Source organism: Schistocerca americana, chromosome 1 (genome assembly GCF_021461395.2).
Source record: "Schistocerca americana isolate TAMUIC-IGC-003095 chromosome 1, iqSchAmer2.1, whole genome shotgun sequence".
In the NCBI taxonomy this organism is placed as follows: Eukaryota; Metazoa; Arthropoda; class Insecta; order Orthoptera; family Acrididae; genus Schistocerca; species Schistocerca americana.
This window is the reverse complement of record NC_060119.1, coordinates 1,147,519,165-1,147,532,180: the sequence shown is the minus strand read 5'-3', so window position 1 is coordinate 1,147,532,180 and position 13,016 is coordinate 1,147,519,165. Positions and strand designations below refer to the sequence as shown.

The 13,016-nt window shown below is 44.5% G+C and overlaps 1 protein-coding gene across 1 annotated transcript in view; it reads right to left on the bottom strand.

Annotated features, from left to right (window-relative positions):
- Window positions 1-13,016, bottom strand: part of LOC124597390 (prostaglandin reductase 1-like) — a 54,572-nt gene that overhangs the window by 16,292 nt on the left and 25,264 nt on the right. The window lies entirely within an intron of this gene.

The following is a 13,016-nucleotide window of genomic DNA, read 5'->3' as shown; positions in this document are numbered from 1 at the left end:
AGTGTGCTAACCACTGCGCCACCTCGCTCGGTGGCATTCTGTTCTGATAAGTTCTATTTAGTCTGCTTTCCTCTTTATTGCTGTGTGCTACTACAGCAGTGTGACGTGGTCATAGTGTTGATCGTTAGTGTTTGCTTTGCAGTGATTGTTGTTGATTAGTTTCTGAGTGACACTGTTTGGCAGACAGTACGGTCACGAAACGAGAAGTCAGTATAAGGTACCCCCCCCCCCCCTCCCCCCACCGCCACCCATTCGTACTCCCGGGCGTGTTACAACATGACCGTACTTTGACGTACACCATTTCGGCGGGCCACTTGCCTGGAGCTTGTACTACTGTTAGTCTCAATATCGTCCTCCAGTCCGCCACCCACCTCCCTGCACAGTACTCGTAGACTGTCTGGAATTTGCCCCAGAATACATTGTTGCACGTAACTTAGCTGAAGAGACGTCATAAACACTGATATACGTGAGAAAATGTCGCATCATCCATGAAGTTTTAATACGTTTATTCTTCACTATTAAGACACTCCTCCAAGCGAGTGAAGTTAAGGAAACCCTGACACTTGGCAGAACTTTCGACAGCTTTCAGCTGCGATGCGAAAACGTCTGTAGGCGAAAACAATAGTCTTTTATAGAGCTATGAAAAGGCGTTACCATAGAGACGTTTACAAAATCGCCTTGTAGATGCGGGAAACACCTGCGCCCAGCCTACAAAAAGTGTGCGGGATCTTGTGTCTTAATCTGGATACCATACTTATACATTTGCACTTTATGCATGTTTCTCTGTACAACTGTTCCATAATTTCAAAGCTGTTTTCAGGAATACATGGAAATGAGATTTTTTCCACACTTCGCTACAAACAAAATATATTTTTTCACCAGCTGCGACATAGTCGCGTATATGAACAGTGATCCAATACTGTCAAATGTTTTCTATTCCAGTCTTTGATCACAATATCAATTCTTTTGACGATGACCGGTTTCAGTCAGATCATTGCTCTGTCTTTTCTTGAGCTGTCATATAGACATTTTATCTTTCATAGGTAATTTATAGGTTGCTACAGGCAGTTTATTGCGTATATTATCTTTTGACCGTAAATTCACCGTAAGTGTCAGACCTATTATCTTTGTACATTTCCTTTTAACAATTTTATATGGGTAACTGTACTCGTCTTTTACTATATCACAATTGGTTTCTATAATAGATATCAATATTTAAAAGTCTGCTGCATATCTTTGACCTAATGTGTTTTTATCAGATTATGTTTCTTACGTAATTGATGACTACATCCAAGCCCACAGTGGCGACATCTATGTAGGATGTAGGCAAACATATTCCTGGTAGCTACCGTTCTTCAATAGCCAGTTGCAAAAATGGCTGTGTGGACGATGTGGCCTATTCTATGTGACGATGCTGTGCTCAGTATATTTATACGTTTTAACGATGTCATTATGGCCTTATCACTTCAGGACATGGAGTAGAAAAGGTACGTCTTACCGTAATTTATCTGTACATTTCCGTGGTTGTATGATAGTATATTGTGATACATAATGCTGTATTTTGTTGAAAGACACACTGCTCACTAGGTGTATATATTTTTATATTGTAGATCTGAGGATGGTCATTACTGATTGAAACTGGTCATCGTCAAAAGAATTGATATTGTGATCAAAGACTGGAATAAAAGCATTTGTATATTTTTTCGTTTTTGTCTTTAATAGAACAGTGGCGAAATGAATACGAGCAATGCTGGGCATATCAACTTGTTGTTTTATATTTTGATACTACGGTTGTACGTCTCCTTAATTTTTGGAAACTAGTATAATGTTTCAGAATTAAAAGCGAGTATCTGAGTGCTTCGTAGTAGATAAGAGTAATCAAGAAAAAACAAACGGTATCGAACGAAGATGAGTGCCTACAGCTGTTGCGTCGCTTGATAAGGCTAACCGCTAGCAAAAACAACCTTTACCTGCTCTGGTGCGAACCTACGGTTGTGAATTGCTGACAACGGCCACCAGATAAGGCTGACGTCTAGACGGAGCAGCGATGCATGCTGTCGTGAGCCACTGTTCAGAATGTTCGCTGATTGGTATCAGATTGTGGTGTCGCTTCCTGGCGTAGAAAGTACATTTCACACTCTGCGGAGAATCAATACTTTTTTCCAATTCAAGAAAATGATTTTTTCCAGGCACTCCTTGATACTTCCTTTAACAACACGTTGCATCAAAAAGTAGGTACATTAACAAATTTCATAATTTTGGTTCTATTGCCTCGTTTGGATTGTCCTTTTCCGATGACGCCAGATATCAGCAGTTTGCTCCCATAGGAACTATGCACAAATTTCCAATTTTCTCAACCTATCGACACACTAGAGATGTAGTGTTCCTTTGACCACTATTGTCATTATTCGCGGCATTTCCCTGGTTTCTGTAAGAGTTCGAGCGTGGCGTACATCGGTACTGAAGTGATCTATTGGTCGTTCTCGCCTTAATTATACCTGTTTTATGCTTTTGTGCTAGTTTATTCATTTTCATTTTTCTCAGACTCCGTCGGAACCAGAGAGCTGAAGCTACTCATACATGGACTGGGTGTGTATAATTATTAGAATCCTGAAAAATTTCTGTAATTCTATTTTTATTAAGCTACGTGTTTCACTAACAAGTATTATAACCTGACCCTAACTCGAAGCCACTTCGCGCTGGTGTGGGGGGGGGGGGGGGGGGGCAACCAGCCTACCACCTGTGTTCTGCACTTCAGCGATACTAGATGTGAAGCATGTTGGTAGTAATTGCCGAATCCAATGAAAACATATCTTACTACTTAGTGCGTAACAGTTGTCAGAAAAAATATGGAATTGTAGATAAACAGAATGTTTGATGGAAGATCAATGTAATTAAATGTGCACAACGTTTACATACTGGATGGAGAAGGTTGACAATTTATATTAGTCACCTCGGCCGTGTTACGTTAAGATTCGTTATCAGCTGTGTCCGTGCGAGACGAGTCGTCACTAGAGACATTAGCACGTATTATAATATCGTTGGTTGCTATTTCCATGGCGCCACCGCGCCTCCTATGACCATGTTCCACTTGTTGCTGAGGTTTTTGCAGTACTCTTCCCTGTCGTCTGGAGTGACAGAATTGAAGAGACTGTCTGTCAGTTTCTTGGGATTTGCTGCAGACATGTCGCCTGGGACGTTGTGCTTCCTTACATAACGTTTCCTTTCCGCCCATGCAAGTTCAGTTGCGTTCAGGTCGCAATTCTAAGGCGGCAGGCGAGCCACGGTGTGTCCTACACTCATAGCGAGTTGTTCTACTACATACGTCTTTTCATTTGGCTTATTTTCCAGAAGTAGAAAATACAGCTCTGCATTGGTCATGCTGTTATTGCATTTAACGTTCGTCTTTCGCAACCGTTCTATCATCCCCGCCTTTGGGTAGTATACTGCTGGTGTTTTGTCCACCTGCCTACAGTGATGAGCGGAAGATTTGAGAGTACCATCTCAGAAAACCAAATTTCAAAATTTTCAGAGTTCATTTGGCCATGACAAACTGCTTGCGTCGATTTCGCGCAGAACTTTAGTTCTACCTGCTTCGTTTTTCGAGCCAACACGTACCACTGTCATTCTTCTGGAGGCACATCTTGTGGTCTCTGCCGGAATTTTCCGCGTCTTAGGTTCTGTAATTGCACGACTCGTCAAGATAATTGTTTTGTTCAGCTTCCGTAATGGTCCTCGTGTGCTGCAAGGATACGTGGCCACCAAGAAACAATGACACCACGTTCTATCGAGAATGTCTTTCGTTCAGTACGGATTTCCACATGAATCCCATGTGCTTGGGTAAAGTTTTTAATGAGATAATGCCCCATCTCCAGTTTATCTTCTCACGCAGAACTGGAAGCACTTTTGCCACGCTAGGAACTACTTTCTGTTGTGTGTAGAACTCTCAGCCGGCCGCGGTGGCCGAGCGGTTTAGGCGCTTCAGTCGGGAACTGCGCGACTGCTACGGTCGCAGGTTCTAATCCCGCCTCGGGCATGGATGTGTGTAATGTTCTTATGTTAGTTAGATTTAAGTAGTTCTAAGTTCTGGGGGACTGGTGACCTCAGATATTAAGTCCCATAGTGCTCAGAGCCATTTGAGCCGTAACTCTCAAATGTAATTAATTTTCCGAAGTCGTCGACTTCTTCTTAAATATCACTGCGTCTCTTCAGAAGTGAAACAAATTAAAAATAAAGTAATTCCAACGTAACAGCAGCGTAGCTGGAAGCATTGTCGAATATGAACCTTACACGTGTACAGTACAAATTACAACTAAAATTGATCTTTCCTTTCTGAGAGTGCCAGGCGATTTGCCTGGATGAGAGGTTGCAAACTTTCTAATCCTGTCAAGAGTTCGCACACTTTTGCTGGTGTAAGTGGCGCCCCTCTTATAGGTCAGGGTAACGGGGTGTAGCGGGTTTTTGTGTCCCTTTGACACCTCGATGCCCTCCAGCACATTATGCACCATTTTACTTGCGAAAATCCCTTTTCTTTTAAGGGTCACAGGAGTTTAATTTGAACCCCTTGATGGAACTGGAATTCCGTCTTGTCATTTCAAAATTCAGTATGAGACTCGAGCACCAAGCTCTGCGCAACACAACACGGAGCAAAATAAAGCGGAGAATACACGGGACATTCGGTGATGGTTGGCAGTACTGCAAAAGTGGTGGCACAGGCGCGATCTGCACCGTTAACTTCAATATCCGTCGATCAGACCTCTCCCCGCCCCCCTTAAACTGCCACCTTATTGTACCCAAGAAAGTTTGGAAAAGTAGAGTATCTAAGGTATCCTTTATTTGCAGATAGGAGCGCATGTTACATTATTTCCAGTTTTACTATTTCACATACGTGATGTGAATGTATTAGTGTTGCAGTACGTGTGGATTAAGGAGCAGGCTGTAGGCTCCCAGGCTGGCTAACAGAGACGGTTGGCCATCTGGTGCTTTCAGAGCCAGTGGGATGAGGCGCCGATCCAGAAATCGCTCTTACGTCAGCAAAGATATACGAAGCGAAAGTATATTCATTCTGGCGCGAATCAAGGAATTGTTATTAGTAAATAGTTGCCAACAAAAGTTGCCTTTTGCCACTCAGACGTTAGGAGGAGTCTGCGAGGTCGTAAATACTATCTATATGTCTGTTGGACCTACTTGGGATGATATTAGAGAAATTACTGGCTGACAGACTGGCTGCACACCAAGTGTTGTGCGGGATGAGCAACAGGCAGTTCGGCTTTAGGCCTGGGCGATGGGCATCTGATACAATCCCCCTGGCGGCTGATGTCTGTGGCTCTACCCCGCACAAGTACGTAGTTGGCATCATGGTGGATATCAGTGGCGCCTTCGACAAACTGTGGTGGCCTTCGCTCTTCTCCTGCTTGCGGGAGAAAGAGTGTCCATGGCCGCTATATGGTTGCCTGAGGAGCTATTGCGAGGATCGGGAGGTCTGGCTATCATCCCCTAGCGGGAGAGTGGGAAAATCGGTAACAAAGGGATACCCCCATGGTTCCGTCTTAGGTGCCCTGTTCTGGAATATACACATGGAGCTGTTACTTGATAACTTACAACAAAGTGAAGAAGTGCTAGAGGTGATAGCCTACGCAGATGACCTCCTCCTGTTGGCTGGCGGCCATAGCCGTGAGGACATAGCCCAAAATAGAAAGGGCTAAACTGAAACTATGGTGGAAAAACACAAAGATGAAAATATCACCAAGTAAATCAACACACCTTATGCTAAAACAACAGCTGGTGAGAAATCCAAATGTGAGAATTGTGGGCTCACCAGTTCTTCGGCGACGTGAGACGCGGTACCTGGGAATCATCATTGACGAAAGGTGGAACTTTAGGAAACGCATTGACATCGTAACCCAGAGAGCCCTCCAAGCACTAAACAATCTCATCTCCATTGGACATAAGATTTCATCTTCTCCCTCACCTCATAAAATTATATCCTAATAGTATCCAGACATCAATAGTGGGTTACGGCTCGGGAGTCTTGGCGCACAGGCTCACGAGGGTAGTGCCTGCCATGACAGTGAGAAGAGTTCAGAGAAATATGATATTGAGATCTGTGGGGGCCTACAGGAGATCTCCAGGGGGAGCCCTATTAGTCATAATGGGGCTCTGCCCCCTGGACATCAAAATCAGAGAATAGGCTACGTGGTTCCGGGCCAAAAAAGGGATTACCGCGAAAATAGAGGAGATATTGGGCATTAGGGTTGAGGATAAGGGTGAGATAAGGCGACGGGGCGAGCAGATGTGGCAGGAATCGTGGGAAGCAAAAGAAACAGGTCGTAGAACATTTGAATTTCTATCGATTGTTAGGGGACGACTGGGTATGAAGTACTTTGAACCAACTCGGGGATTGTTCCACTTTCTCACTGGTCATGCGCCCTACCCGACATATCTATGTCGGTTTGGGAAGAGGGCTACGCCCGTGTGTGAAAGTGGCGTATCAGAGGGTACTCCCGACCGTGTGGTTTACGAGTGACCCCTTTTCAATGATGTAGCACCTACATTACGTGACCAACTACCCGACCATGACACCTACCACTTATTTAGACGAGAAGACACTTTCCAAACTCTGAATAAATTGGCTAACGAGGTATCACGAAAAGTGTTGAAAGAATACCTGAGGGACATTGATTGATTAACAACCTCACACAAATCTAATACCAGCTGAGTCCAGTGTCCGATTCCCAAACCGCCTGTGTGTGGACAGGCCGACTTTCTTCACAGTCTGGAATCCGCCACGCAGAGGACTAGGGGGGAGTGGGGTACATCACCACCGATATAGGACAAGCACCGGATATGACATAAAATAGAATTAGTTAGTAGGACTTTGAATTAGGAAATTTAGTTAGGAACCTGCAGCGATTAACATCCTTGGCCTGCCCAGTATCAGGGGCACACTCATCGGGATTAGCTCGATGAGCAAGGCTCCATAAGTAGGTTTGTATACTGCTGACACACCTGTGACGCTGCAGGCAGTAGAGATTAGTTATGCGTAGGTGTTACAAAGAAAATATTAATAATAAGTCAGTTGCCCATTGTTAATTTAGTTCTGGCTGTAGCTCAGTTAATAAAATTGTAATTAGCTACAACCAATGTTTTGTATAAAATTTAGGACCCTCTAATGACATAAGGAAGTGGGTTAAGATTGTATAATTATAAAGTTGTGAATAAAGATTTTTTAAAAAATTACTATCTTTCAGTAATTTTACAATTCCAGGAAACGTTGATACTAATGAATAAATAAATAAGAACTTTACCGATTGTACGGCAGTCGTCGATCGGATGCCTTTCGATCTAGTGATGTGATAGACCATTTTCTTGTACAGCTAATAGTTGGCTTGTAATCAGCATGAACGAGTTCATTTTGCGGTGTTTCTTAAATAAACATCTAGATCTTCATCCACGTCTACATAGATACTCTGCAAACTACCGAACGGTGCATGGCGGAGGGTACCCTGTACCACTACTTGTCATTTATTTTCCTGTTCCAATCGCAAATGGAGCGAGAGACAAACGACTGTACGTATGTCTCCGTATGAGCCCTAATTTCTCGTGTCTTATCTTAGAGGTCCTTAAGTGCATTGTGTGTTGGCGGCAGTAGAATCGTTCGGCAGTCAGCTTCAAATATATTCTCTAAATTTTCGCGACAGTCTTTCTCGAAAAGAACGTCACGTTCCCTCCAGGGATTCCCATTTGAGTTACTAAAGTATCTCTGGTAACACGTATTATTCAAACGTACCGGTAACAAATCTAGCAAACCGGCCTACGAAGTCTTCCTTCAGGCCGAGGCCCTCTGTTGTTCCCGGTTTACATAAATGATCTAGGTGATAATCTGAGCAGCCCCCTTAGATTGTTTGCAGATGACGCTATAATTTTCCGTCTAGTAAAATCATCAGGCGATCAGTTCCAATTACAAAATTATCTAGAGAGAATTTCTGTATGGTGCGAAAAGTGGCAATTGGCACTAAACAAAGAAAAGTGCGAGGTCATCCACATGGGTACTAAAAGAAATACGATAAATTTTGGGTATACGATAAATCGCACAAATCTAAGGGTTGTCAATTCGACTAAATACCTAGGAATTACAATTACTAGCAACTTAAATTGGAAAGGCCACATAGATAATATTGTGAGTACGGCGAAACAAAGGCTGCGCTTTGTTGGTAGAACACTTAGAAGATGCGACAAACCCACTAAAGAGATAGCCTACATTACACTTGTCCGTCCTCTGCTGGAATTTTGCTGCGCGGTGTGGGATCCTTACCAGGTAGGATTGACGGAGGACAACACAAAAGTTGCAAAGAAGGGCAGCTCGTTTCCTGTTATCGCGCACTAGGGGTGAGAGTGTCACTGATATGATACGTGAGTTGGGGTGGCAGTCACTGAAACCAAGGCGGTTTTTTTGCGGCGACATCTATTTACGAAATTTCAGTCACCAACTTTCTCTTCCGAATGCGAAAATATTTTGTTGACACACCAGCTACTTAGGGAGAAATGATCATCATAATAAAATAAGAGAAACCAGAGCTCGAAGGGAAAGATTTAGGTGTTCCTTTTTTCCCATGCGCCATTCGAGAGTGGAATGGTAGAATAGTAGTATGAAAAGGGTTCGATGAACTCTCTGCCAGGCACTTAAGTGTGAATTGCAGAGCAACCATGTGGATGTACATGTCGAGCAGTACTAAATAGGTGGCAGCAGCGTCCTACATGCGGTTTCCTTTACAAGTGAACCACTCTTTCGTAAAATTCTTCCAATAAACCGAAGTCGGCTATTCGTCTTCCCTACCACAGAACTCACATACTCGTTCTACCTCATATCGCTTTGCAAAGTTACGCCCAAGTATTTAAATGACTTGACTGTGTCAACCAGCACATAACTAACGCTTATCCGAACATTATACGAGGGGCGTTCAGAAAGTAAGCTCCGATCGGTCGCGAAATGGAAACGACTATGAAAATCCGATAAAGCTTTGCACAGAAGTGTTGGGTAGTGTCTCTAGTATAACCCCAGTTAGCATCACGTCGCTCTTCTCATTTCTGAGCTCGCAGTGAGTGCGTAAAGATGTCTAGAAAATAGTGTCTGCCGCCAAGTACGAGGGACTAGTGAGAAATTTCGCCTGAAGCTATGCAGCTAACATTACATAACTGTCGTGCTGTTTCGTCTTCACGACAATTCTCAGCCGCATTCTGCAGGGGCAATGAAGATGCTCCTGCATCGTTTTCAAATGGAAATGTTAGATTACCCACAATACAGTCCGCAATTGTCTCCCCCTGAGTTTCATCTCTGGTCACATGAACCGCTGTCTTTGAAGACATTTTGACACAGACAACGAGGTGTAGGCCAGCGTGGAGAATTGGCCGAAAGCACTGGCGGCTGCCTTCTATGATGAGGCTATTGAAAAGTTGGTACAACGCTATGACAAAAGTCTAAGTCAGAACGGCGACTACGTAGATAAGTAGCTGAAAGATGTAGGTAATTGTTACAAGTAAAACATTTCTGATGTTGACTGTGGTTTCAATTTGGCAATCAATCGGAGCTTACTTTCTGAACAGGCCTCGTAGATTCGTTTTTCCTAGTCTTCCGCGTTGAGTTACATTTTTCCACATTTAGGACTAGCTTCCAATCATCACACCAACAAAAATTTTTTTCTAAGTCGTCTTGTATCTTCCTACAGCCACTCAACTTCGACACCTTATTGTAAACCACGGCATCATCAGCAAGCAACCGTAGATTGCTGCCCACCCTGTTCGCCAAATCAGTTATGTATATAGAGAACAATGGTGGTCCCGTCACACTTCCCTGGGGCACTCCTGATGATAACCTAGTCCCTGATGAACACTCGCCGTCGAGGGCAACATACTGGGTTCCACTACTTAAGAAGTCTTCGAGTGGCTCACTTACCTGTGACCTTATTCCATATGCTCGTACCTTCGTTAACAGTCTGCAATTGGGCACCAATGTCAATTGCTTTCCGCAAATCTAAAAATGCACCGTAATGGCATCTCGTGTAAGAATTATTTGCACAAAAAAACTTCTTCCCACTTCATTACGTAAAACATAGTAGAATAGCACTTTCAGAATACGGCGGCACTGTTACTGCTCTGGAAGTGGTCATAAAACTAGAACGCATCGCCACATAACAGGAAGGAAGAATTCCTACTCGTCGGCACACTGTCAGTTCAAGGACGGAATGACTTAACTATCGCAAAACTGGGGTGGGAAAGCGCGGCCAGTTTTACTGTGCGCCCCTTATACGGCCATCTACATCTACATTTATACTCCGCAAGCCACCCAACGCTGTGTGGCGGAGGGCACTTTACGTGCTACTGTCATTACCTCAGTTTCCTCTTCCAGTCGCGTATGGCTCGCGGGAAGAACGACTGCCGGAAAGCCTCCGTGCGCGCTCGAATCTCTCTAATTTTACATTCGTGATCTCCTCGGGAGGTATAAGTAGGGGGAAGCAATATATTCGATACTTCATCCAGAAACGCACCCTCTCGAAACCTGGACAGCAAGCTACACCGCGATGCAGAGCGCCTCTCTTGCAGAGTCTGCCACTTGAGTTTGCTAAACATCTCCGTAACGCTATCACGCTTACCAAATAACCCTGTGATGAAACACGACGCTCTTCTTTGGATCTTCTCTATCCCCTCCTTCAAGCCGACCTGGTACGGATCCCACACTGATGAGCAATACTCAAGTATAGGTCGAACAAGTGTTTTGTAAGCCACCTCCTTTGTTGATGGACTACATTTTCTAAGGACTCTCCCAATGAATCTCAACCTGGCACCCGCCTTACCAACAATTAATTTTATATGATCATTCCACTTCAAATCGTTCCGCAAGCATACTCCCAGATATTTTACGGAAGAAACTGCTACCAGTGTTTGTTCCACTATCATATAATCATACAATAAAGGATCCTTCTTTCTATGTATTCGCAATACATTGTCGCGTCCCAAGCGTGGGTATTGCGAGGGATTGAGCGACACGGTTCGTGAAAGGGATTTAGCCGGTTGACCTAATTGAGAGGGAGACTTTTTGATCTGGCTAAGATGTAGAAATCCCCGGTGTGAAGGTACAAGGCTAGGAAGCGGGTAGAATTAAAGTCTTGCTAACTTTAATAATTGCAGTTTATTTCGAATAATTACAGCTCACCCTAACTGCGTGGTGATTGCATTCACAGGAAGGCCAAGTCTAACACGGAGACGGTGACTTACTCCATCGTTCCGACTGCCTACTAGAAGCTCTGCAATATTTCCTAGCACCCTACGTTAGTCCTGCGGCTACGCCCTAACGCTCTGCAGCGACTATCTCCGGCTGCCTGCCTACAGCCCGTTCCTCAGCCCAAGTCGGCTGCTGCTATCACGCTGACTAACTACTCGACAACCTCCCGACAAGACCCAGAGCAGCGTGCCCTCGAGTTTTGTTAGCGTTCCCCCTTCCACGCCGCCAGCGCTTGGCATGACGTAGCGTCGAGGGCATCTTGTCCTTATTTGGTATCGTTAAAGTATTGTTGTTGCTATTGTTCTTCAGAGGCTGAGTGGAGGGATAGAGGCGCCTCTCCCTATATGGTCACGCACTGCGTCCTGAGACCTTCATTGGCTCCTCATGACGTAGCGCTGTTATCACCAAGGGCCCTCTTTCTTTCTCTCTCCACTCCCAGACCTCTCTCTAGCCAGTAATGCTTTCTGTTGATACTCTTAATTGATTGCTTATCATGAGTCCCTACACAGAGCTTCGTTTGTATCTGCTGGCTGTTTGCTTTCTTATCAAGCGCCGATGCCCAACCGTTTGACTTCCCCCTCGGCTGACCCTTCGGCCACGCCAGGCGTCCAGCACTACAATTTTAACTTCTTCCTACGTACTGTTCTCGGCGTACTGCCTGGAACGATTGTAATTAGACTTGGCTTGTTCCTGCGGTTACAACAACATTACATTTGTCTATGTTAAGGGTCAGTTGCCACTCCCTGCACCAAGAGCCTATCCGCTGCAGATCTTCCTGCATTTCGCTGCAATTTTCTAATGCTGCAACTTCTCTGTATACTACAGCATCATCCGCGAAAAGCCGCATGGAACTTGCGACACTATCTACTAGGTCATTTATATATATTTTGAAAAGCAATGGTCCCATAACACTCCCCTGTGGCACGCCAGAGGTTACTTTAACGTCTGTATACGTATCTCCATTGAGAACAACATGCTGCGTTATGTTTGCTAAAAATGCTTCAATCCAGCCTCAGAGCTGGTCTGATATTCCGTAGGCTCTTACTTTGTTTATCAGGCGACGGTGCGGAACTGTACCGAACGCCTTCCGGAAGTCAAGGAAAATGGCATCTTCCTGGGAGGCTGTATCTAATATTTTCTGGGTCTCATGAACAAATTATTCAAATGGCTCTGAGCACTATGGGACTTAACATCTTAGGTCATCAGTTCTCTAGAACTTAGAAGTACTTAAACCTAACTAACCTAAGGACATCACAGACATCCATGCCGAGGCAGGATTCGAACCGGCGACCGTAGCAGTCCTGTGGTTCCGGACTGCAGCGCCTAGAACCGCACGGCCACCGCGGTCGGCTCATGAACAAATAAAGCGAGTTGGGCCTCACACGAGCGCTTTCCGGAATCCATGTTGATTTGTACAGAGTAGATTCTGGGTTTCCAGAAATGACACGATACGCGAGCAAAAGACATGTTCTAAAATTCTACAAGAGATAGCGATATAGGCATATAGTTTTGCACATCTGCTCGACGACCCTTCTTGAAAACTGGGACTACCTGTCCTCTTTTGCAATGATTTGGAACCTTCCGTTCCTCTAGAGACTTGCGGTACAGGGCTGTTAGAAGGGGGGCAAGTTCTTTCGCGTACTCTGTGTAGAATCGAATTGGTATCCTGTCAAGTCGAGTGGACTTTGTTGAGTGATTTCACTTGCTTTTCTATTCCTTGGACACTTATTTCGATGTC